Source organism: Scophthalmus maximus, chromosome 17 (assembly GCF_022379125.1).
Source record: "Scophthalmus maximus strain ysfricsl-2021 chromosome 17, ASM2237912v1, whole genome shotgun sequence".
Classification (NCBI taxonomy): Eukaryota; Metazoa; Chordata; class Actinopteri; order Pleuronectiformes; family Scophthalmidae; genus Scophthalmus; species Scophthalmus maximus.
The window spans coordinates 8,585,186-8,608,514 of record NC_061531.1 but is presented as its reverse complement, the minus strand read 5'-3'; the positions used below and the strand labels follow the sequence as shown (position 1 = coordinate 8,608,514).

Sequence of the window (23,329 nt, the reverse complement as noted above, 5' to 3'; positions counted from 1 at the left end):
TAGCTGTCGGTTCTGTGTGTGCAGTCTTGCTCTGTAAATCGAAAACAAGAAATATTATTGCGCGGACTGCACCACACAACACTGCGTGAGCACTTTGTAAACATCACTCCCCAACACGTTAAGAGACGTTCTAGCGATTAACGCTACAGCTCAGGGGTTTTGGCCTCGTGGTAAGCGAGTCGGTCTCCCATACCCAAGGCTGCGGCTTCGAGGCCCGGTCAGTGCAGTAAATTCATCAGCAAGAGCAAAAAGACAAACCTCTTTGATTCATCACAATTGTGTCGGAAAGCAAGGCACAACCTGCCACTGTGACAGCTGGAGTGGACTTGGAGAAAGTTGGCTGTTGGTGAGGTCACATGTCCGGCGCTGGTTTAACTACTAGTCTTAATAATCAGCTTGGACAGGGAGGACAGGCTTAATGAGGGCTCAGCCAGGCTTTCAGCCTCTCCCAGTGGTCAGAGGTCAGAGGTTAGCCGCCGTGGGAGACAAAAAAAAAAAAAAGAAAAAAAAAAAAAGACCTCAATCATATTCATGCCTTTGAAGTGGCCATACAATGCAAACAATATTCCTTTGAAAGCTGTTTTGTCCTGCGAGTAAAAGAAAGCTGCAATAGGGAGTCCTGCATTCCCCCTGTCCCACATGTTTCCTTCGAAAAAAGAAAGGGGAATAGAGAGGTTTGAAAAGGAGGAAAAGAGGGGGGATTCTGGAGGAAATGAGGGGAAGAGAGATTTTCCTGCTCCATCCAAGGGCATGGCAGTGTTCATGTTCTCAGTCGGCACCATCTGCTCCAGAAGCATGTCAGCCTGCCAATGAAGAGAACAGTACAAGCCCCTGCCAAAAACATGCCGTAACACCACCACCACCGCCACAACAAACAAACAAACATCACGCCACACAAAGACAAGCTACCACACACATAAACACACACACACACACACACACACACACACATACATACATGCGGTATTAATTCTGCTCCAGCAAGTGTCTGCTGCAGAGTTGCAGCTATTAAAAACCTGAAATCTCTCCGGGTCTGCAGATATCTGTGAGACAGCAGAACAAACATTTCCAGGGGAAAGTAACATGATGATGTGAAAAAAAATTACATTTCTCCAGGAGAAATTAATTAAAATGATACGGTCTCGTGAGTCGTATCCAGGTGCGGCGAGGGGAGAGTGTCGGGGGCTGACGCCTGGCTGAGTCAGGACCAGGGGTGACAGCGTACAAGAGCACCCATGAGGGGCCAGCAATGTGCTACAGTCAGCTCGACTGCTGGCTCGTATTTTTGTGTGTGTGTGTGTGTGTGTGTGTGTGTGTGTGTGTGTGTGTGTGTGTGTGTGTGTGTGTGTGTGTGCGTGCGTGCGTGTGCATGGATGTCTGCGTGTTTTGGTGGCGGGGCTGTAGTGTGTATTCAGGCAGTATTGAGAACTTGTATGTCCTGCTGGGTCTATCTGAATGGAAGGGGTTAATGAAGCTCACACACACACACACACACGCACGCGCGCGCTGTCAAACAAACCCCAGGTAAGCAGCCACCATGGACAATGGAGGAGTAAGTGACATGAATAGATATTTTGTTAACAGGCAGTCATGTCATTTATCTGCATTCACACAGAGACACAATCTGTCATATGAACATAAACGCACACACACACACACACACACACACACACACACACACACACACACACACACACACACACACACACACACACACACACACACACACACACACACACACACACACACACACACACACACACACACACACACACACACACACACACACACACACACACACACACACACACACACGCACACTGCTTTCACCCACTTCTTCTTTAACTTGCTTCAGTACAGCCCTGCACTCAATCAGCTGACATTCGCTTCTTTGTAGAAGACCGACGGCATCTGTCTATTACAAAAGGACGCTTATGGCACAGAAGTGAAGCGCTCGTCAGCGCGTTCGACATATTTGAGCAGACGGACGCTCCATCACTCTCTGGACCCCTGTGCCCAAGCGACTGTAGAAAGCTGACCTACGCTGCTGCCCTCAGATCTCAGTGATTGTTAAAAGCCTCCTGGCAAGCAAAGACAAAAGGCAAGGACACATATGGATGTATGTGGAGAGCCCACACATGCACACACACACACACACACACACAGATAGTGACACATTACATGAGCTAGCACTGTGGCAGTGACATCACTCATTCAACTGATGAGGCTGAAAAGCGTGAGTCACCCGAATTACAAAAATGAATATTTAACCGTAGCAGCTGTTTTTTTTCCTTTCTTGGAAAATTTGGTATTACTGGAGTTTCCACTAGAGGGCACACCCACTGAACTCCGAACGTATAGAACCAACGGATATGCATTCTGTAGCCTAAAGGCCACCGCTGGAAGTCAACCTATGGCTGCCTACTTCTGAGATCATGGCAGGAAAAGATGATATGCGAGGCCCCTAAATCAACGCCATTGTGACACACTGTCCCTACTGTTCATGTGTGTATTGCAACTTGCGAACGCTTTGCGTTCATTTCCGAGGACGTGCACAACCCACGTACTAAACATACGCAGGAAACATGAGGCAGCATGATATGCGCGGTTAAAAGCCAGTACTGTATATCGCCGGCCCTTGGACGTCCAAGACAGGACGGGAGACGTCAGGGGTTGCAACGTATGTTTATGTTAACATATGTCTATGTTATTCTCAGTGGCTTGGGTGATGATAGAGCATAACAGTTGTTTTTCACTACCGCGTTCACTATTTTAGGCATAGTTACCCAAACAGCGGTCATTATTATCTTGTATTTGGAAAAGACAGAGCCACATTTTTCTCTTTCATAACGTACGACCACGACAGCGGAGCCAGCGACAGAGACAGACTCACTAAAAGCTCGGCTGTTTGCTCATTGTTGAAATGGTTCCACTCCGAGGACAGGTACATAAACCGCCAAAGTTCAGGAACAAAAGCAGTTGTTTTACTCAATACAATATGTGGACTGTTGGAAAGGTTGTGGGTATTTACATAATTCACTTAAGTCAGAAAACAATCTACTTACTGTATCTCCTCCTATGGGGCTGCTGTCTGTTCCTCTCTGGTGACAAAGATCCAGATGTTGATTATGACCCTCCTACACAAAACAGTAAACACTGGGAAAATGCTGCTAATGTTATTTTTTTTTCCTATTGTGCTTATTCTCATATCTTTTGCATTTTAACACCTTCTGGACGACCATATGCTCAAACCTACAGTTGAATTTGCAACAGGACTGCAAACTATTAATTCGCAGCATATATAACATCTTTTAGACTAAGAAAAAAATAAGAGAAAAGGGGGGGGGACAGAAGATGTTTCGGAAGGCTTAGTTTGGCTTAATGAGAATTCCCCGTTGCTGAGGTTCCCACGAAAAAAATTGCTTCATTAGTGCCTTCCTGGAAGTGAGAGACACGGACACTATGAGAGGAGACATAAAGAGACAATGTACAGCGAGCAATCAACGGGTTACTGCAGTACGTTTAAAATGCTTAGATAGATACCAATAAACACTAAATAACAAGTAACAACATATCAAGTTTCAAGTGCACGACGCGATATTGGATACTGGTGCTTTTCTTAAATATTAAAACTGAAGGATGCTCTTGATACTGAATCCTCATCTCAAACACAACAGTTCGGCATCATTCATGTGGCTGCATGTCTGTGTGAAATCAATAAATCACGGGGTGGATGATTAAAACAGTAAATAAATAAAAAATATATGCAAAGATATGTAACTACTGCGGCCGCAACCCACACCGATGTCTCAAAGTGTCAAAGATGAATGCTCATTTCTCTTATTTCCATATCATTATCGCCCATTCAGTTGATGCACTCCGGAGGTGCGAGCTGGCCGACCACCTCAAGGTCTCGTCGGTCAGCTGACGCCTCTGACCCACGAGCCCTCTTTTTATAGATCTGCCACTGGAACCCAGAGAAAAGTCCACATATTCCCCCTCTCATATCTATCCACTACAATCACTAACGATCTTCTTCTCCCCTTGGGCTGCAAATTATCGGGGACCGACATGGACTAGCTGAGCGGTAATTTGTGGTGCAGCGGACCCTCATCCCCTTGACCTTCTCGCTCCTCTCCATCTGAGACAGCCAGCACCTTTCCCATCAATTCTCTCATTTCATTTTTTTCTCTCTCTTTCCACTGGTGAATGTCATCCCCTTTCTTTTCTTTCTTTCTTTCGTTTTTTTTTTCTCTCTCTCCACCGTCGCTTTCGTGTAATGATTTACACACTGGCTCCACAATGAGGAGGGAGAGAAGGGGGGGGGGGCGACCTTAAATAACAAAATCATTTTTTTATCAGCAGTGAATTGATTGATAATTCAGGGGGAAAGGCTGACAGCTGCCTGGCTGCACATAAAAAAACAGAGAGAAATACACAAGTTCCGTGGGTATCAGGTCTTTGTCTGGCCACACAGCTGTCAAACTCCTGCTGAATTATCAATCTGCTGGCCGGCTCTCCTGCAAAAATCAATGGGAAGATCGCACGGCAGAACAAAACCTGGCAGCAAAGGCTGCTGTCACATGACTCAGGAGACCACGAACGAAGTGTTACATCTGATCCCTGACATGCTGACCGCTCACGCTCACATGCAGCGTTGTAAGAAGAGAGGTGGAAGGTGGAAATGTGCGCAGTTTCTGGTGATTTAATCCGAGCTGACAAAAAAACAAGAAACAACACAAACTCATCTTCTGCCGTGGAGGGAGCTTCTACTCCCAGCGATTTGGCTCCGGTGCAGATAAGGAGGAGGAGTGTGGTGCGATAAGAATGAGTCAAGTTCGTACACGCATTAGTGGGTGAGGGCGAGTGTTTTACTGTGACACCCACACCCTGAACATGAAGGCCCGCTGTGGGCTCGCTGTTGCAGACAGCGCTGATTGATCCGTCTCTTTAGAAACTCAGAATAGGCTGCACAATGAGAGGAGCTTCTAGACCGGCACACAGACACATCACAACTTGAACTACAGACCTGCCGCACCACACCTCGAAAGACTGTGTGTCATATACCGGTGTAAACAGACAAGAGTATATTTATCCCAATGGTACCTTTTCAACTTTTTTTTCTTAAACAGACATATGGAAATGACACGGCTAGTTAAAAACTTTGTTTGCTATTCACTCGGTGGGTTCTTCTTTTTTGGGGGCTCAACAGGAGCTTGTGCCCAAACTTCAAGTGACAAGGAATACGGTCATTATTTTTGACACAGCGGGGGTCACAATCAAATCCTAGTTTTCTGTTGGGTTTTTCAGATTTTTGTTACCAAAAAAAATGAAATAAAAACCCACAAGACAGTAACAGTCATTTGGGCAAACAATGTAGTCTGCATTTGACTGGTCAACAGTACACAGATGATGACTTTTTGTTTCCCATCTTCCAAAACCTCATTCAATGTAGGGTTCGCTTAACTGTGGCCACAGTCATTCCCTAACCTTAATCCAGTGAGGTAGTCATTTTAAAGCCAAACAATGATCTTAAATTAATATCATCATAAAAATAATTATACGTGTCACTTTGGAGGGACTGTGGCATACAAAGCATTTCATTTGAAGGACAAAGTGTCAGGAGAGATGAGTGAAGCGACCCCCTGCAGGTCAGTACAGTCAACACAGCCCACTCTCGTCTCCGCTGCCTTCGCAGGTTAATTGCTGGACTGTGTTAAGCTCCCTCATCTGACCAGCTGCGATGTCGGCCATTGATCCCTCCAGCTGGCCGAGGCCACATGACGCCACAGTCTGGAATCTGGGCCACGTCAGAGGTCATAGGCCGATGTTGTCACGTCTCCATCACTTAAACCCAGCACACACGCACACGCACGCACACGCGCGCACACGCGCGCACACACACACACACACACACACACACATACACATACACACACACACACACACACACACACACACACACACACACACACACACACACACACACACACACACACACACACACACACACACACACACACACACACACACACACACACACAGAGAGAGAGAGAGAGAGAGAGAGACACACACACCTGGTGCTACACAAGACTGAGCATTGAACGTTTTTTTTCAAGGTTATGTTTAAGGCACTTTAAATACATAGAATGCAGCTAGGAATCGAACAGGATGTCATGTCTTTGAAGTTATTGATTCACTAATCCTTCTAATATCAACCTGGACCTGGATTAGGAAACATGAAAAGGATGGATGGATTAACTCGATAATAGATTCATTTAAATTATAAAGTATACTGTAATGTATTGGCCTCCAGATATCCTGGAAAGATGCAGAGCTATACGCAAAGCCAGCACAGAGGGAGAAAAAAACAAACTTGAAATAGAAATTTTTAGTAGATACAGTAGTGCTTAAGATGCAAGAACAATCGGGAGCAAGGAACTGTAGTCACATAAGGACACAACCTTCAGGCTTCCCTTTCCCTGTTCTCTCGTGTGCCCGTGTGTCTTATCCTCGTGAACGTTTGACTTTCATAATAAGACCACGGTTGCAGAGAGCAAATGCTTATTCTGCTTCTTTCCACCACTGCAATGCAGAGAGTTTTGAATGCGACAGGCAACTGAAAAAGCTAAAAAATTATATTTTTTAAATCATGAAGCTATGAGAGGTGACTGGTAGCTGCTGTCTGGTGGCTACATAACAGAGAGAGACAGAGATTCCTTCTTCACAAGATAAGAAGAAGTAGAAGATGTGGTATGTGGACGTCTGCATGCTGTGGGGGGGGGGGGGGGGGGGGGGGGGGGGGGGGGGGGGTAACACGACCTGTACATCAGTGTCAGTTGTGCATCGTGACTGTGGGTAAACACCATCACACTCTGAATAGTGTACGGACGACTTGAGCTGTGGGTGGATTGAATCGTGTTGTGCAGTTTGTCATCGATGTGCAAGCAAATATTGCACTCACGATATATGGGCGAGTCAAATGCCACACTGATTCACTGGCGCCTTTCTGAAGTTTCAAAATAACGATTTCACTGGGCAGAAGATTTTGTTTCCGTTTGTTCTGCCTCCAGCTGTATGCGAGACGCAGATAAAAGGTGATGGAGAGGCGTTCGCTCGACTGCATCTCGCAGGATCGTCACTGCGCATCCCACACACAGTTGCGCAGATGAGGAGAGTCCTTTACTAATAATATAACGCTGTTCTCCAGAATTTTGATGGATACTGCTTGGGGGGGGGGGGATCTGTTCGTCGTCAGTGTGTGAATGCTGTACACATGCATTAGACTCCCCCCCCCCCCCATCCGCCCACAACTCCTGCCACCTCTCTTGGGAAAACTTTTTTCTACTCCTCTGGATTGAAATATAAACTCATGAATAAACATAAACGGGTGGTGCATGTGAATGTGAAAACACATGGCTCGCGCTGGTGTAAATGGAGATGCTCTGCTAAAGAATGCTCTAATTGGATTGTGGAGATACTGTGTAGGGCACTGAGTGTATGTATCATAGCAGACACCCCTCGGCAGTGGGAAGCGTCGCGTCCATGGCAGAGGTTTTGCTGGGCGAGGCTCCGGTTCTGCTCTCCGCAGAGGGTCTCTACGGGTTCAATGATGACATTTAGTCGATTTTTAATGGATTCAGTTCAGTTGTATCAAATTTTGCTCACCATGCACATGGCATCATGTTGAATCAGCTCTCTCTGTGGTTCGTATCGACGTGTTCTGCCCGTGAGGCCAGTCCTCTATACCGCGGTGGGGTTACTTGGAAGCTCTCTGAAGCTACTGGTGATCCAGAAAACAATTGTTTTTCAAAACCACTACATTTATGAATGCCACTGTTGAGGTAGGTGTGGAAAAACTCAAACTGTGAAGTGTCATATACAGTAAAGGAGATGCATATGCCAGTAAAAGTGTAGGGTAATGTTCAACTTATCTAACTTTCAAACTGTACAATGGAATGGGCTGCCCGATAACGGAAAGGGGCTACTTCAGGCTGAACAGATACAAGAAACAAGAGATAGACCAAGTTGACTTATGTCAAGATCTAACAACATGCATGGTTGTCTTGTTTTTGAGTGACATTTCAAGAAAAACTCAATCAGAAACCCCCCCAAAAAAAAGAATCCCAGGAAGAAACTGGGCTAGAGAAAAAAGCATCACACACAGCACAAAATACAAGGTACACATTAACTAGAGACTGAGTTGCAGCCCAGTGGTTTATAATCTGAGGGTCAGGACCGCCCAAAATGAGTAATTACTGTAGATATACCTGAGGGGCTACAAAGTAATTAACATGGGGGGAACAAAGCATCGCTGCTTCACAACTTTAACTCTCTTTTCCAGACTTGCTAGAGTTCTCCTCTTTTTTTTCTTTTAAAGTTCCTCAAGATTTCACCTCTTCAGGCCTCAAAGCACATTGAAATAAAACAAGGACAAAGCTGCATTATGGTTTTAGACCTTTAGTTGAATGCCACACGATTTTAAAATGCACACGGTATCTGATTAAAAGTTCAGGCTTTCAACTGAACTTTATTCAGTGGTTGTGATTGTTGCTCCCTTTACACTTACACTTTACAGAAAACACACTTTAGGCTGCTTCTCAATGATTGCCATAAACAAGCTGCATAAAATTCTACGCAAAAACTAATCATCAGAAAACCAGCAGGTGCCTTTTTTTCATATCCTGACCAATATGCCCAATGAGTGATGGAACTGGAACCAGAATTAACCTAGAAACCAGACTCGCAAAGATCGAATTACCCGACCGTAAACCAGATACAGAGCCCAAGTAATAGCGTTTCTCCAGAAATAAGTCTTGGAGTTTTCATTGAATGAAAGAGGTCAAAAGCATAACTTTTGAGTACATAAGGGGCAGCGTTCAGACAGCGGCCCCAAGCTTAGGGAAGCGGCGGCCGTCTGTCCCAATTCGAGGACTTAATTTACTTTTCCAAGTAAATAAAAAGAGCACAAAGGTTATCTTGTTTGTGTCTTATTCTGTCGATGAGCAAGTTTTTCTCGGGGGCCGGGACTCGCCGACAAGAGCAGGTGCAACTCTCACCTCTGTTGCTGCTAGCAACGACAGCAACGTTGCCGCCATTAACATATGGGACTAAAGTCTCACTACAAGTAGTCTCAGCAGGGCAGCTTGACTCAGCACTGGCACGTCCTTCTCTGGGCCTATAGCTGCTGTTGTTGTTATATCAGCAAAGAAACAGCGTACATCTATTTTTTTGATTATGTAAAAAAAAAATCTTCTTTAAAAGCGGGGGCGTTGAGCTGAAGAAGCATTTTCCTTCTTTGATTGCGCTCACTTATGCAGGCTACCATACCAAAAAAACTGGACCAGAACCAATGTTTTATGAGTTTACCCTTTGGAGTCATTGCTATAGAGTAATGCATTACAGTAAATAAGTAGTTTTGTGATATTATAAATAAAATATAGATACAATACAGATAATATGCCCACATTTTTTGGGGCAATAGCAAACTAGGGGGATCAGTGAGCCCCCTGAACCGACGCAAAGAGAGCCTGTAGGCGTAACGTGCACTTGTCATGCGTTGATGCAGTTTGGGAAGAAATTGGGAGCGCTTGATTAAAGGCAGAAGATACTGCCGCTCCTGCAAACACAGCAGAATTTCTTTCACATAAAAAGAAGAGATCGCACAGAGGCGCGAATCAAGAATGATCGTGCTGCTTCACCAAGGAGAACAATGACAATTGGACAATTCCTCCCGTGTCCACAGTGCAACTCTTGTTAAATGAAGGAGCATCTTCATTTTCCTGAACTATCTCATTCTTTGTCTCATTCTCAGTGTGTCTGAGCTCAGTTTACCGTTCTCACTCGTTATGCATAAGGAGTGTTGGCGGTGTGGAAACCAGGCACTTGAATAATATCAGCTTTATTCTACAAAGTTCAGTCTCCAGCAAGACGTTATACACTTTGACACGGCCATGCTGATGTTAGGGTAGTGGACTCGGTAGTCACATTGAATGATTGATATGTCTTGACCTGGGTAAGAAGGGCATCTTAGACAATCACTCACATGAACATGGGGACTGTTTTCTTTAATTACGGGTATGTGCTCTGGGCTACTTCAGGCCTGTCTATAGCTCCACTCTAATTAGAGTTCGACCATATGTTTCAAGGACGCTTTGCTCTGCGCTGCCATGATATAATGTGCATGGAAACATGCTGGATTTGGCAGTCTGAATCCATTCTGCAAAGTCTAAAACCTGCTCTGTCCAATCAGAGGCTGACCTTTATAGACAGGAATGATAAAGGTCACAATTAATAATCTAATAACCTTCATTATACCAGCTTAGCGTCCTCCTCCATTACACCAGGTAAGACCGAAGTTAAACGCACCAACTGTGTGAGCAATCCCTGGAAACACCCATTTATGATGATAGAACACTGAAGACAACAAGGTCATCATTTGAGGGAAATCGTGATGATTAAAAACCAAAAGCAAAGATATTTCACTGTCCCCTTGGAGTCAAGATTGATGTTCTCCTGCAGGTCTGTCTACAGCAAACTGGCAATTTGCACTTGTCCTAAAAGGAAACTCTATTGTATTGAACCAGGAGCAGCGATCACAACGAAGTCTTCCAGAGAATTTCAAGCCAAGCCCTGGTCAGACAGACAAAGCAGCAGGAAGACAACACAAATGGATAGGTTGGGAAAAGTCAGGAGTCCTTCCTTGGTCACCAGTTTACTTTTTGCTGAAGTTCAAACTATTCATTAGACTCACTTGAAGTCTAAAAAAACGCACGCCTGGCCTTTTTTAATTTTAAATTTCAATTCTGAAATGTTTGTTAGACAATTACAGAATCGTTTTAGCGCATTACAACAACAAAAGTCCCCATTGAACAGACAGAAACGAGCAAGGACGACGCATCATTGTCAGGGCATGAGATGAAAGCGATCGCCAGCAGGTGAGTGTCTATCACAGATGCCGGTGATAGTAAAGAGCGGACATTGAGCTCAGTGGCTCTCAGTTTGCATCCCCTTCCGCTGGGCTCCTGGCGCTGTGCCGGAGGGACGCGACCGCTCAGCCAGAGCTACCTCTCCCACCAGAGACCAGGCACAGACGGCGGGCCATGCACCGTGACCATACCACCTTAAATAGCACACACAGATGCCTGCTCACACAGACACACAGTGAGTCACTACAGACACAGAGCCGCAGTGGCCTTCGGGTTGGTGGGGAGAAAAAATGTACTGCTCTGATGATACTTTTTCTACGTGAAACTTTTCTGGCCCTCGCACATTTATCTCCCGCCTGCCTGCTTTTCCCCCCTCCCCGCTTGTGTCTGTATCAAATATTCATCAAAAACTAAACCTTTATGGGTGGACAACCAACAACAGGCACTGGAGGTACATGCTAATATTGTTCATTCCTGCTCTGGGAATAAAGCAACTCTGCAGAAGCTGCACTCTAATATCTATCATTCAATAAAAACACTAAATGTATGCTTATGTAGCAGTAAAGCCTATTGTGGAGAAAATAAAAAGGAGCAATTTAGAGACTTATGCTACTTACTAACTTCAGGGGAAAAAAAGACCTTGTTTAAACATAAGTTGGTCTCGAAAAATACATGTGAATTATGGTATTGTTTCATTTCTGACGCACACGGAAGGAAAGGTCAGCGGTCAGCAAAGTGACTCATCCTGTCGGAACCATGAATGTCTTCAGTTCAAGGTAATCCGTCCAGTAGTTGAGATATTCACGTGTGGACCAACGACTGACCGACTTTGCCATCGCACATGGTTACAAAAGTTACAGTGACACAGAGAACATACCCGGCACAAATTGATCTAATTAGAATAAATGAAAATGCAACAATATAAACACCATTTAATGAAATATAAGTGTGTGCAGGTGATCTCGAGTGAGCATGTGCATGAAAGGCGCTATGAAACGCAAGGTTGTGTTGGCACAGTCAGCAGTTCTGGAGCTTTCCCTGCCAAACAATACAACTTCTGAGGATGGAGCAGTCAATATTCTTTTGAAAAATAATAAACAATTGATTAAATGCAGTGCATTCAGAATATCTTGCTCTACATTAGAAAGGGATCAGTGCAGAAGTCCACGACACAACTCCATGTCTTGGAAATGGACAGGTGGCAGAGATGAGTGGCTGCTGCTTCACGTGCGTCCACTGATGACCAACACCGTGCATACGTGACACTAAGTGGTGCTGTGTTCAGTTTGCTGCAACACTGCTTCTTGACCGTCCCATGCCAGCATTTGCACACTTCAGTCACTCACACACACACCCACACACACACACACTGCATGCACATATTTGACTTCACTGTACGTGGTGCACACTCTTCACACTGCTGCGTTCTTTGGGTGCCAGCTCAGTCGTCCGATAATATCGAACCTTCGCTGAGTCGAGAGACTGGCCAGTTTGACTTTGCAGAAATGTGCAGTATTGCATTTTGAATCCCACGCAGGCGGGTTTGCTTTGATCTGAGCACAAAGGCTTCTAGGATACAGAGTGGCGCTGGCACCTGTGAGGCACATTGAGTTGGGATTGATAGCTGCTGAGCTCTGAGGTGTGTCTCCGGCGTAGGAAGGCGGTTAAGCCTCAGAGACCTACTGTATTCCTGCATTAAGTTAGAAATAATATTGGAGCAGTTTGTGCTAGGAACTATATTAAATCAGCCTTGTGCCGAGGATAAAACTATTGAGTTTTTAAAACAGCCGCATGTGGAATAAGCAGAAAAGAAGCTTGCGCTCCCAGTTCACACTCAGAGAAGAGCCTGAATCACGAAATCTCATCTGACACATACCCTGACTGCCAGGGTGTGCCAGTCATCATCACTGTCCCGGTGACCGCACCGATTGGAACAGGAAGGCATTTGACAACAAGATCTTTTTTTGGTGCACGGTGCAAGACCCATATTCCAAAATGGCAAAGAACATTTTCTAAGTGTCCACTTTGAAAGTGAAGAAGCTGTTCAACACGTTCTGCAACTACTCCAAAAGCATCCTGAATGCAGAACGAACTGGGCTTTTAAAGAGTAAATATAGAGGCACTGTTTTATGTGCATGTAGAGTACCTGCGGGCTGTTTGTGAAGATGTACTGCTGGAGAATGTGGCCATGCCCTGTCAAGTCTACTGGGAGAATGCAGCTTTTAGCATTCGCCTAAGCACGAACATCCAAGAACGACAAGCGATGAAATTCCGCCCGTGTAGCGACAAACCGACAGCCAGAGTATTTCTGAACTCCTGGTGTAATTGAAGTTCTTGTTGAGCAAATGTACAAAGCGAGCCTAAAATAACATGGGGCTAAATAGGCAGCATACTAATGGAATCTAGCTCCTGTGTTTACATGGTCTAACTGCGGCAGCAAATTATGCTTACAGTGGAAGATTGAATGAACATCCACATGCAAGGCACATCAAACACTTGTACCATGCTCGGCCCGAGTTGATTGAACACGGGGTGGAGAAGAGAGAAGGGGAGAGGTGGAGGCTGACGGTGGGCGGCAGACAGGAATTGACTGTGTAAAGGAGGGAGGGAGGGAGGGTAAGAGAAGGGGAGTGGTAGTAAATAAGTGAGGATGCCCTGCCATGAGGGATTTCCACCTGACCTTGTGTAGTACTGAGATATTTCCTAGTGACCACACAGGGCCCAGAAATCAGAGAAACATTACCTTTAACGCACACGCACTGGATCCCCCGGCCGCTCGGATCGATGGCCGCTGATCGTCCCCCTTGACTGGCTGTTAGGGCCATTACTGCTGTTGTCTCCATCGATCACCGGAGAACTGTGTGTCCTGCTCCCAGCTGACAAAATATGTTCTGTGTGTCGAAGGTCTGCTGTCCCTCACCTTCCTGGTGTCCCCTACACATCTGCGGGAAAAGTAGAACACACAGAAGACAGCGGGGCTCAATAACAAGCCAGGGGAGGAGGATTCTTTAGGCAAACAGTGACACACCGACCCTGCCTCTGCAAAACAGACATTTTAATACTACTTAAATGTTTTACCGCATATGTTTTGGAGGAAATGAATTTGATTTCTGTATTATGTTCACTTAAAACAAGTTCAGGAAAGGTTTCATTCTTGTACTTCCCTGAAGTTCTAAGCTTGAAATTGTGGAAAAATGGTTCTCCTACACCTGCATGGCGCTGGTCAAAATGCTAAACTCGAGGCCTCAGAACGTCAGTTCACAAACCAATGGGTGACTGACGTCACCGTTTTGCCACTTGACAAAAAGATTGCTTCACGCAGTGGAATTATCAGAGACATTATCAGACGACACTGAATTGTCCGGAGATGTTTCCACTGTTGTGAATGCCTCCAACTCGTACCATCCGGCCGCGTTCGTCAAATGTGAACGGAAAACTCCGGAAAATGATTGGACTCAATTTTGCGGATATTTTAAGGGCTACTGTGTCGGAAACAGCTTTATTGAGAAATGTCATTGTGGTCCTAACTGCTCAGCTGTCACCTCTAAAGCCAAAACAATCGTGTGGCTAAAAAAGTTCATTATTATATCGATCCAGAGCAGAATTGTTTCTTTTGAAATGTATTTGCTGCTATTAGTGGTAATTAAATTAAAATGGGTGGATTTGCTAGTCCTGTTGAGCTCATGCATAGTGTGTGCGCGTGTGTTGATACATTATTCTGCATTATTTTTAGTCAGTTTATTTTAAAATCGCGTCCTCTACTTACATACCATAAAGAGGTGAAGATGCAAGACAAATCAGCAAATCAGACCCTGTGAAAATGCGTAAACTGCAACTCTTCACTGTGCATTAATCCACACAGTGGATTACTAATTATTAATTACTCACAACTGCCTGCTGACACATTCAAAGACGTTGCTGATGTGATATGATGATTAGGGTGATGACAAAGTATGCCTTCACCCACTCCCATGCCTGTGACACAGCAGAGCGTGGCCTCGTGGTTAATTTTCCATGAGTGAGCACATCTACGCTTTAACGCCAGTTCAGTGAGTGGATAAAAAATGTTGTCAGACAGCTTCAGTCGGAATCTGACGGAGAACTTTAACAGGCGCTGTACGTATATTCTCCTCCAGATTCAGACGACACTAGCAGACAGATCTCGCCGAGGTTAAAGGAAAAGGAATCAGAAAGCCCTGAGGCCAGAGGGCGTTGTGCCGTGATTGATTTTAAAGTAGGTAGACTGGATCCAGTGCTTCGGAAAAGTCTCAACTGGCCTCACGAACCTAAAGTGGCCTCAGTGGTATTTATATTTCAGTGAAGACTACTACTACAAATGCTTGGAGAGAAAAGTTTCCTTAAAGCATTTTTTTTACAAGAGCCATTTTACAGCAAAAAACAAGCACAAAGATATTTGTTATAAAGGTCACAGACCTTGAATTCAGGTAATGAAGAATTACTCTGCAATGTTGTGCATTTTTCGTTCACACTAATGGGATTACATAACCACTACATTGGACTGTGTAGTGTCTTGAATCATTGAATTGTAACTATAACCAGGACATTAATAAAACAAACACATCATCACATTAAGATAATGCTCAGGTGAACTGTGTGCAGACACAGAGGACTTGTACGAATACCAGGCCTGCCGTAATGAATTTGCGCACCGCATTACACCGAGCCGGTGGAAATATCTTTGCAAACATCTTAGGACAATAACCTCAAATGATTTATGACGCTAAAACAATGAGAGTAAATTCATTGTTCACAAGTGTTTGACGCTGACGCATCAGTGCAGAAAGCCATAAAGACATGAATAATGAGCGAAGGGAGAGCTACAGCGTAGAAGGCGACACACGGAAGGTAAAGCCATTCTTTGAAAATTAAGAAAAAGGACCATAATGTGTGACTGATATTATCTCCTGCGACTTGTGCACCGAAATATTTTTGAATCCAGCAGTTTTAATATTCTTGAAGTGCTCTTACGAAGACAAAAGACGCAACGGGAGCGTTCCGAGATGCAGAGGACGCACATCGCAGATGAAGGCAGTGATGAGTAAGCAGGGCCAAATCCAGCATCAGCACTCTCAGCCCATCAGCAGGTACAGCACCTATGTGCCCCATTAGGACGCATTATATAACAAACACTAAGTCATCCCTCTCCTCCTTCCCCTCAGCGCTTCTGAAAAGTCCTGAGCTGGGAGGAGGAGACTCGAGCAGCCTGAACCAGACAGCAGCTGGTGAGTTGCACTCATCCACCTCATGAAATCAATCCCCACGTAGGAGGAAACTCCTATTTGGCGAGTGGGAGGAGATCTGTTTATGAGAAATGAGTCGACTGTTAAAAACGCGCGATGCACGATTGACCGGGGTTTGAGCAGATCCGTCTCCGTCTCAATGGGCATTTCCCGTCTGCCTGAGTCTGCCTCGCTGGTGACAGATTAAAGCTCACGCACATCGATTACGGTAAACGCTGTCGTCTTGTTTCAGGACATACTGTGAATGCAAGAACAAAACTTTGAAGAGGAAGTTATGGGTCAAAGTCAAACGAAGGGAAGGATAAAACAGTGATTTCTGTTTTTGTATCAGGACACCCCTGCCTCTTTATTTGCTTTTATTTCAACTGCTTGTGTGACTCTGGTAGGATGATTTATTTGTTATTTGTAACACAATGCACTGTTATAGTTTGGGGATTCATATATCTGCATTGACTGTATTGGTTATTAACATTAGGGTAAAAATATAAAAAACGAGTTCCGAGGTTGCTCATGGATGAAAACAAGAGATTAGATGAAATCAGCCATTTTGATTGTCATCGTCACCTTAAAAAGAGACTCTAAAGAAGCAAATAGACATTAAGAAGTTCTTCACCAAATCTAAAGAATAGGATATTTAACAAGAGTCGAATAACTTTGATTGATCACATGCTCAGAACAGGATCAACCAATCAAACTGGAAATATTGGTGAGGGGCGCACTGTGGCCCCCTGTAAGGGCCAGAGAGGTGGTGTGGGCGTGGACAGTGTCTCTTTAAGAAAGGCAGTCTGTCAGTTTGGGGGAAACTCCGAATACTGGATGGGACATAAGAGGGGAGTTGGAAGTGGAGACTCATCTGTTGACATCTTTACTCATCAGCCATTTAAAAACAATGAATAGGGAAAATGCGAAAGAGGTAGAGAGATAGAAGGTCCAAATGAAATATTTAACAAAAAAGGAGGTCTATTTTTAGAAGCAAGTGGTGGTGGAGGGAGGGGGGGGGGGTCAGATTTATTATTGATGTTGCTGTGCAAGTGGGGGCTCTCTGGTTCATGCCTGAGAGAAGCCTGGGGGAGGAGTGTGCGTGGTGATAGTGGTTTTCCGCAGGGACCGATCATTGCATTAACGAAAAGACGGAGAGACAAAAGAGAACAAGATTGTTCTTGGATTGAAAGATAGTAGAATATCATTTTTGAATCTGGGCAGTGCTGCTGCACTCGTCCGAGCCGTTTCCCCACAGAGAGAGCGTCAGAGCGTCGGTGCGCAGAAATATTTGCCTGCACTTTTTGACACACGGTTTTTATTATTCCACACAGATGCGAGGCCGGCTCTTCTCTGGCAGCGGTTCAGGGAGGGAGCCTTCATGTGGAGGCACTGATCCTGCACCGTTTTTTTTCCCTTTTCTTTAATGCATACACACATACACACACTTCTGTGAATGCTTGCTGAGTTACAAAGTTCAGAGTAAAGATGTGGGAGAATCTCCGCAGCACTAATTTATCCACCGGCATGTTGGCTCGCAGTATTTATTAACAGGTTGGCGATCTTCATCGTCTCCGAGCAATAAGGCCTGATTCATTTGATGTCTGACCTTTCTGGGGCTCAAACATTTATCTCAACAACTTTGTTTTCTTGCCGTTAGGAACGACACCCTGCCACAGGACATCACCGAATGTGTCTCACTGTGACTGTACAGAGCAAAAGTACAACAGTCAATGTGCATTTAAGTCGTGATATCTCCTACTCGGCCGCGCCAAAGTCAAGACAGACATTTTGTCTCCGTTTGCTGGGTTTATCTTCAGCTGCCGCCCACACACACACGCACACACACACACACACACCCTTGTCTTTCACATAATGCCTGCCCTCACCCCTCACCCAGACCTTAACCATCACAACCTCAATGCCTAACACGAACCTAAACCTAGTTCTTACCCTCGAACAGCTCTTTGAAATTGCGAGGACCGGCCAAAGTGTCCACGTCAATATGTCCTCACAACGACGGTTTTAAACCTCAATTGGTTCTGACAACTATAGAAATACAGTAAGTACACAAAAGGACAGAATGACATGGAAAGAGGATGCAACCTTGATATACTTATATTTCCGTGCGTGGCCTCATATAATCCTCTGCTACATTACATCACAGCAATATCCCTGTGCTTCCACCGTACTTCAGCTCGGGGCTGGACATTTCCGTCCGTGGCGTGCCCTTTGACGTCACATGCGGCTGGAAGCCGTTAATGCCCGCGGTGCTTATGGATGTCGACAAATGAGGAGTAATCAAAAGCAGCCGTGCGTCTGCTGAATGTCCGACATGAAGAGGATGTGATGGCTTTAGATGAATTGGATCTTTACAGTAGTTTATCTGCACGTAGTTATGTCAGGTCAAGTGATCTTGCAGTAAGCTGCAAAATTCTTCTGAGCAAATGTTTTGAGTGTTGAACTGCATCTCTGGTAAAAAGAAGAAAAAAGTATATTACTCAACAATCAGGGCTGATCAAGTATCAAAAAACAAAACTTTAAGAATAGAGGTTTCTCTCAGAGCTGACAGTATGTGACTGTGTGGCTCTTCTCTCATTGCATGCTGCCATCTCTCAGCCTCCACAATATAACATCAGTGGGCTATTTTTGAAAAAACCTGAGTCTTCGACCCATAGATAATATATGACAGCTTCAGCATGGATGATATGACGTCCTTCGGGCAACTTCCTGCCATAACGAGGAGCGCTTTTTGGTCACACAGTGTTAAAAAGCGAAATGATTCACATAAGGTTACTCATTGTGAAAACTTTTTGGTCGAGCTAACAGCGTGGCTTTGTGAATCTGTAAGTCAGCCCACCACTTTGGATGGAGTTGGATTAATCGCCATGAACTTTTGGTATAAATATCCTCTATCAATTCACTGTAAATTCTTCATTATTTAATTTGCACATTATATATGTAAAACATAATGAACTTTGTTCGGTTGGACTTCGTGGCTGAGCTGTCGTATTGAATTGCATTAGATTGTTATTGCCACTCTACTTTCACAAAGAACTTGCAAAAGTAAATAAATATAAAAATGTACCTGAAATACATGGAGTGTGTGTCACACACTCTTCTGACACAGTGTCGTTTTCACACTTGTAATTGTGTTGATTAGTGAAACAGGCAGGGGTCTTCTCTCTACCAACACAAGAGTGTGAGAGGGTTGGAATTCGAAAGAGTCAGTGACGCATAACTTTTTCTCCCCACAACCTTTTTTCTCTCTTGCCGGGCGTGATCCAGAATGATGTCTTCCATCTCTCCTGCAGAGAGAAGGTGCCAGACAGTGGCCTTGGGCGAGTCAGTCACTTTCCTTTTGTGTTGCTCAGCGAGAGTACATCCCTTCATTAGAAACCCGTTCTTGACAGAAATTCATGCCCCTGCCGCTTCTTTGACGAGTGAACGGTGCACAAGCACGAGTCTCCCTCCTACGCACAGCTCCGGCCTGGCTAGCTGCTCAGAGCCAAGAGCACATGTCACGGACATACAGAATACACGTCACTGTATGGACCATATAGTGTGGTAACACGCACGGCTGGCAAAGCTGCTTTCGTAAAACAACCTGAAGAAAGAAGAGGCACAGACGATCTTGGAGTAAGTCACAGTCTGCGGCCTGAATCTACATTGTATTTTTCTACATTTACGTATAATTTGTACATTATACGGGAACCTTCACCTAAATCTGACACTTTGCATGCAAAACAGGAAAACCAATTGTGGATTATCTCAAAGAAAAATGGTTAAATCATGTGGGTGCGGAGTGGTGGTGGTTAGGGTGTGTTGTTTAATAATAATTCACAGCAGCAGCAGCATTTGTGAAATTGCTATTAAAAGAATTCACCGTACAATCTTTTTACTAGAAGGAAGATTTCCTGTGGGAAAGCAGGAGGCAACAGGAAGCGTTTGATTTTGAGCAATAAATGTGAGCAACGCGGAGCTCGTAGAGTCTGCGGCCAGAACTTCAGCAGCCGCGAAGGAATCTGAACCGAGGTTGACATCAAAATCTGCAAGGCCGTGTGTGATGTGAACCTGAGAACCATGTGTCTGATGCCTGATCCATAATGTAACATCTCTTCAGGTACTGAGTGAGAGTCTTCTGTGTCGTTTGGACTCATCCCAAAAACAACAGTCAAACACAATAGCAAGGGCTATAATAATAGAATTATTATTATAATTAATAGAAAATCTGCCCTTTGATTTCTGAAGGTTTTACAACAATATCAAGTCGTCAGCAAGCAAGTAAAAGTTCTGAAAACATCCCAATGGAAAGGGCTGACAGTCCATGTGGAGCTGGAGGTAATCTCATAACAATTAGAAATGCTTTGACTGAATTAGGATGAAATGGCTTCATGAACTGGTCACACGTGGTCGCACACATGCTACAGAAATGAACCAAAGTCCCAAACATTATGACATTCTGTACTTAACTATCGTGAAGTTGGGGGAGTTGCAAAAGACATATTGAACACATAATGCGTCAAATGCAAAGACGCCGAGACTCCAATATCCTGAGCTTTATACAGTAGGTCAAATTTAAAAACTGGATCCTACACTTCCCATAATGCAACTCACTACTGTCTTTACATTTGACCCTCCATATCTGGCGAGATGAAAATGTCCTCTAATCTTTACGTCCCCACGCAACAAAGATTTTCTGTTATACACTGGAAGTCTCCGAGCCCCCGCAAAGATAACCATGCTTACATCAGGGTTATTTCCTCATTTAGAAATCTCTACATATACACACAAGTAATATTACAGGGGTAAGCAGCACCCCTTATGACAATTCATGTGTATATTTAGAGAAGTTCCCCTTTATTTTAATCCAGTGTTGATGTTATTTTGACTCTCCTCTATGTTTCCCAACTTTACATAAGTTTAAAAGGGGCCTTATCTGCTCCTAATTACAGCTTTATGAAATCGAAATTAATATTTAACAACAGCCAATTCAAACAAAAAAAGACTGATTACAGTTGAGGGAGTAAAAACAAACATGCACACAGCAAAGAAGCAAACACACAGCCACTGCAAACGGAGGGGGGGGAGAGTATTAAAGTCATAAAAACTGATCATAAAGTCCAAACATGCACAAGAGAGCGAAGGCAGTCATTGGAGGTGTGAGTAGGCTCTATAACAGGAAGCCAATTTGTTTGTTCACACACAAATAGTAGGTCATGGAGCTTTCCATGAATATGCGAGTGTGCCGCAGTTTGCATGCAATTGACGGCAGAGAAGATCAGAGGAATTAAATAATGAATGAGTGAGAAAAAAAAAATCCCACTGCCCCATGCACAACAGTAGATTTAGGGATACTGTATCCAATCATGACAGCCTCTCTGGGCAATGGGACGGAGACACAAAGACAGAGAACCATCCCGGAGTCAGGTGATGCATTATACCAATTTCAGATGGCCGCTCAGTTCATGCAGAAGGAAAAAAGAATTAAATCACAACCTTTAATAAAACATACGTAAAGCAATCACACTCCATGAACAAAAAAAAACCTCCATCTGCAGGCCAAGAGGGAAATAAAAAAAAAGTGATGAGTAAAAATGTCTTTGTCTTAATTAGCCTCTCTGGGGTTTTTTTTTTTTACACAGCGCTGCATGACATTTTCTTCACTCTAACCAGCCACTGCACTCCAAAGTTCCCGTGACCTCAAGATGGCAGCTGTTTTCCTCGGGTATGGCGAGAAAAAAAGCAGCTTAATTAGGCTTTTGTTCATACAAGTGACGAAATGCCTCCTAGTATTTAAATGAGATAGTTCCACCCAGTAGTTAAATTAAAATGCAAAACACCGGATTTGAGTGACCTTTGGTTTCTTGAGGTATAAATATTTTTTTTTTCATTGAAGGTCCTCTAACTGTCTCTAACTGGTGTGTTAGAGACAGAAAAGCATAAATTCAGTGTTTGATTACACGGTGTCGTGATGAGTCAGAGAGACCGCTGCAACTCTTTTAGTTAATGTGCTACTGTAGTTACTGTAAACCATGTAAATTGCCTGATACGTCTGTGTTCTTCTATAGAGCATTTCCCATGTTTTTAATTGTATTCATATTTCATCTTAATCCTGGAAAACTGACAGAGAGCTAGAGCCCGACCGATAAAGATCTGTTGGCAGATAGTATCGACGGATATGAGCCTTTCACAGACCTGTCTGTATCAGCGTTTATGTTTGCAGACATGCGCTGATATGAAAGCTTTTTACAGAATAAACAACGTTGGACTCATTTCATCTTTTATCTTATTATCTTAAATTCTATATATTTGGTTGTATGTTCTTGTTAAAATACTGTAAAATACCAAGCCTCAAATACATGTCTGTGTCGTAAGAGTTTGATAACGCCATTTTAGGAATCACTGCCAATTTATAAACGCACTCCATTTTGGATCAACACAGACTAAGATTACTCTACCCCTCTCCCTTTTCATTCCTCTTAGGTGCTGTTGCATCACTTAAACAATAATTCACAACAACAACAACAAAAAGGTTGGTAAGTTTTGTCACATATTATAACATTGTGTACTTTGCCTAATGGCCTTTTTAAAACTGCAATGTACTTCTTTCAGTTTTAATATCTGGCCTGCAAAAAGTCACCTGGAACTACATATGATTTAGCTGTAAAGACATATACACGGCAGTAAATGCATCATGACCCATCTAACCACCTCTACTGGATATCCGTTTGTCATGCAGACTTGTCTCTCATGCCAATCACAGGGCCAACGTACAGAGACAAACAACCATTCACTCTCACCTTCGCACCAATGGTCAATTCAGAGTCTCCGATCCACCTCACCTCAATCTGTGCGTCTTTGGACCGTGGGAGGAAGTCGGAGAACCCGGAGAGAACCCACGCAGACACAGGGAGAACATGAAAACTCCATGCACAAAGGCCCTACTTGGTTGGTTTTATTCATTATTCACTATTCATCAAAGATTCAATATCATGAATCCGACAGAGCACTTTTGATTTGCAGCATTTTCTATGTGATTTAGATACATGTTGTATTTCAATGGTGTTCTTGTACCACGTTCACACTGTGTTTTGCAGAGGGACAGACAAGTTTCCACTCTCGGAAATAAAACGCGGAATGCTGCAGACACAATTCAGT

General features: G+C 44.0%; 1 long non-coding RNA gene across 3 annotated transcripts in view; it reads right to left on the bottom strand.

Moving 5' to 3' along the window:
• LOC118288995 overlaps positions 1-23,329 on the bottom strand; it is a 102,535-nt gene that overhangs the window by 43,214 nt on the left and 35,992 nt on the right. For all 3 annotated transcript variants that reach the window (XR_004785975.2, XR_004785978.2, XR_004785976.2), the window contains one exon: positions 13,672-13,870. This is a non-coding gene — a long non-coding RNA (uncharacterized LOC118288995). The remainder of the gene's footprint in view (positions 1-13,671; positions 13,871-23,329) is intronic.